Below are 4,689 nucleotides of genomic sequence, written 5' to 3' on the forward strand. Positions count from 1 at the left end.
ACTTGATATTATATGGCTATAGTGCCAGGGATGGGAAATATGTACACAGGGGAATTTTATACATAGTTTTAGTAGGGGAAGGGGAAATGATTTAGGGAGCTATATAGTAGAGTTAGGAGTTAATGTGAAAATGACTAGAAAGTGCTAAGTATGGGACCTTAGGCTATTTTGGGGAAAAAGTGACTCATTGAGTGAAACAACAGTACTCCTAAGCAAAGAGGACCTTTACTTAGGAAAATATAATGGAAAATGATGAAACTAAGAGGAATCAAGCAAATCTTGACCTCTTCAGGGAAGTTAGTAAGTGATTTTGGGAAAGAAGAAGAAGAGGAAGTTAGTAATGTCCAGTTTGAGCTCCTCCAAATGGAAAACTGCCTCCAACTTGTGATCTAAATAAATGACACTTGACAACATGAAATGGATCACAAGCCATGATTCTGCAACTACATAGCTACCTACCCAGCCTACCTTCCTAACATTTTTTCTTCTTTTTGGTGGGTGCACTTAGACTTGCAGACCCAGCTTCACAATTTTTCTTTTGACTGCCCTCCTATCTAAATCAACACTTATTTCTTCCAAGGGCCCAGATTGAACAGTTGGGCTCCTTTGATTCTCTACCTATCTACAAATCTGCCAAGATTAGACTGTTTGGACAGATATCATTCTCTATATTCTAAAACAAGAAATTGAAACCTAGGGAGGCCAAGATTAAGTTGTTTGGCCTTCCCTTAATAGAAAAACTCTTCAGAAATGAAACAACTCATCAAAATTGAAATTCAGCAGTGGCACTTAGACTAGCACACTTTCATGGCCTCTTCTTTGGCCTCTTTAAGAAATATGGAGCTTTGCAGTATGCAAAGTATGACATATTTGGCATGTAAAACTGTCAATCATGAAAGATGAACACATGTTGCAACAGGAGGGTAACACAAACGACGGCCACTCACATATCCGATCATATTCATGAGTGGCGACGTCATCGTAGAATGGTAAAAACTTATGTTCCTGATCAGCTTTTAGCTGAATGGTTTATTAAGTCATTATTACCTTCCATTATAGAAGATGTGGCAAAGGGAGGAGTCGTCACTGAAGAGAAAGTTATTGCTCGTGCGCAATATTTAGACTTGATTTATACTCGGTCTGGCACACTCTATGATAAAATCCCTGATGCTCCCAGACCAAAATTTTTCGTTCCTCCTCCTCCTAAATCGAGCAATGACTCTCATGTCGGTGATGGCGTGATTGGTACGACAGACACAAAATCAACAAAGGCTACACCTAAAAAGGCCTGTAATATTTCTAGTCAAAATGCAAAAGAAGAACTTCTTGCCTCGGAAGTAAATGTCGTCTCAATAGACAAAGGAAAAGAAACCAAGCAACCAGGAGGCAAGAATAAAAACAAATGGAAGAAGAAGAAACAGGAGGAATCATCACCTGAAAAATCTTCAGCAAACCCTTCTGGAGAAAGGAAACCAAATCACTCGTGCCTTATATGTGAGAGGATCATTGGACAAGAGAGTGTCCATATAAAGCTGAGCTTCGAAAATTCTTCAAGAATTCAAAAACCTCGGCAGTATTGACTGATCTATTTCCAAATCCAGGAACAAATCTGGTTGCGAGTGATAATACTTCCCCGTCCCAAGTGCTGATGTTGTCAGTTTCGAAACAGCAAAATGATGCTTTGATAATGACAAGGAATAAAGATTACGGTAATCCACAGCTGTCGAACAACAAGGATAAAGATCAACCTAGTAGTTCAACAACTTCGACAGAAGTTGCACCGCCCATCACTCCAGAGCTGACAATAAAACTGCCAAAGGGAGTAGTACACAAGTCGACATTTAATCTGCGTGCCAGAGCAGCACAACATTATAATATAGTGGAAGATCTGGCCCAATCGCCATCCGCTATGTCAACACTTGAGGTACTGAAAAATTGAACCTACCAAAAGCAAGCTTTATTATCAGAAATAGGTGGGATTGACCCAAAGGATTCTAATCTTGTGTCCTTTAATCACAAAGGATATGACCCTCAGTTACCAGCTCAACTAGCTTTCCTCATTCAAGTGAAAGCCCTTTCATCGAACAATTATTGATGACGGGGCATCTACATGTATTATGTCGATGAGTTTTTGGAAAACTTTAGGATCTCCAACCTTGTCGCGATCTTCGACGACATTAAAAGCATTTGATGGACGAACATATACCCCATATGGGATTTTAAGTAACTTGCAAGTTGAACTGTGGGGGAAAAAAATAGAAATAGATGTTGAAGTAATCGATGGAAACCTCGATTACAACATCCTACTGGGAAGGCCCTGGATATATGCTATGGCTGACGTTGTGTCGACCTACTTTAGGAAGATTGCATTTCCCTTTCAAGGAGGAATTACAATCATCGACCAACAAACGTTTCTCCCCAATAGTTCCCAAGTTACGGGAAGCATTCCGATGATCCATGGAAGCCCCCAGTCGCTTCAAAATATCGGAGTAGGCCTACTAAAAGACCTATATTAATGGGGACTTTTGCCCTCCCTCCTCCGATCAATCTGGCGGAAGTGGCAATGGTAGGAACCTGCAATATGGTATCTTCTATTCAAAAGATCTCGGAAAACAATATGAGCATGGATAATCTGCAGGTTTTTACTCCAAGCCCACTAGAGATATTGTAGCAATCAATGTTTTTGGCATGGGAGGCAAACCTAAATCAACGCTCATCAAGCGTTTGGATAGATAGGTCTAAGGAATATGACACCCCTTCAGATCCTTGGTCGCAAGTGCATTACACCGACGAAGGAATTGTTCAGTCAATGATAATTGACGAGGTGCCATGGGAAGATTACCACCATTGTTCCCATCTTCCGGATTTTCAAGAAGATACTCCTGATCACCTTCATCATCCTTCAGTTTTTTATTTCCTATCAAATACTAAAAACACGGTGGATTCCAAGAGAAACTTGTCCAATATCAAAGAGACTATCGCCATAAATATCTCGACCAAAACAGATGTTGTAGAGAATATTTATTATGGAAAATGTTGTTCCCCTTCAGAACTGGAAATATATAATGCTTTTTTCACGAATTCAGAGATGTCTTTGCTTGGTCATATGATGAAATGCCAGGCATTGACTCGAGTATAGTTGAACATGAAATAAAGATGTATCTAGATCTTAAACCAGTGCGACAACAGCTACGCCAGGTGCACGCCAAGAAAGCCGCTGCCATCAAGGCAAAAGTTGAAAAACTTCTCCATGCTGGTTTTATTTACCAGTTCCTCTAACCGATTAGGTATCGAACATTGTTCCTGTAATGAAAAAACAAGGAACGATTAGAGTGTGCGTCGATTATAGGGATGTAAATCAATCTTGTCCAAAAGACAACTAGCCTACACCCTTTATTGACCAGATAATTGATGAATGTGCCGGATATGAAATCTTTTCATTTATGGATGGATTCTCCGGGTATAATCAAATAAATATCCAACCATAGGACCAGTCAAAGACTGCATTTATTTGTCCGTGGGGCACATTTGCATATCTCAAGTTACCCTTTGGTTTAAAGAACACAGGGGAAACATTTCAGAGGGAAATGAATTATGCCTTCCATGACATCGAAAACATCGTTCAAACATATCTCGACAATCTTCCGGCTCATTCGCGAAAGCGGACCAACCATTCGCAACATTTGAGAGCCATATTTCTACGTTGCTGACACTACAAAATACGACTCAATCCACACAAATGTGTGTTCTGTGTTAGTTCTGGTCGTTTTATTGGCTTTGTAGTCTCAAAGGATGGGATTCGTCTCGACCCATGTAAGGTTCAGGCAATCATAAATTTGCCTCCACCTTCAAATTTTCTTCAGATTCAGAAACTCCAAGGGAAAGCAAACTTTCTAAGGAGGTTCATTCCAAATTACGCCAAACTTGCTAAGGGTTATACGCATCTATTGAAAAAAGAAGTACCCTTCATCTGGGATCAGGTCGCGCAAGCTTCCTTTGATGCTTTAAAGGAATCCTTAATGAAAGCATCATTAATGTATGCTCCTGATTATCAAAAATACTTTAACCTTTATCTGGCTGCAGCGGATAAAACCATCACAATGGTTTTAGTTCAAGAAGACAATGGAATTGAACAGCCCATATATTATTTGAGTAGGAACTTAAATGATACAGAAAGCAAGTATTCCTATGTTGAAAAGCTGGCTCTCGTAGCTGTTCAAGTGATATAGAGATTTCGAAACTATGTCCTCTTTCGAAAAGCTACCATTTTGTCAGATTGCAACCCCATGACTTATATATTGTTGCGACAGTCGCTGGGGGCAAATATTCAAAATGGAAATAAATTCTTCAAGAGTTTGATCTAGAATTTGTAAAATCAAAATCGAAGAAATCCATGGTTTTTGTGGAATTACTATGCGATCTCCCATTGTCGTCCAACGATGAAACATCCGAAGAAACCATTGTGGATGAATCTTTGTTTCTGATATCTTCAAGCAACCCGTGGTATGGAGATATAATCATCTATCTCCAAACCCAAAAATATAGGTCTAATACCTCTCGCTCAGAACAAAAACGGATTCAATACCAATGAAAAGACTACATGATCGTCGGTGATACACTTTACCGTCGTGGTGTCGATACAATTCTAAGGAGGTGCCTCACCCATGAGAAGGCCGAAAAAGCCTTGAA

This window comes from Pinus tabuliformis, chromosome 6 (assembly GCF_031772625.1).
Source record: "Pinus tabuliformis cultivar Carrire ecotype Pingquan chromosome 6, CPIR1, whole genome shotgun sequence".
In the NCBI taxonomy this organism is placed as follows: Eukaryota; Viridiplantae; Streptophyta; class Pinopsida; order Pinales; family Pinaceae; genus Pinus; species Pinus tabuliformis.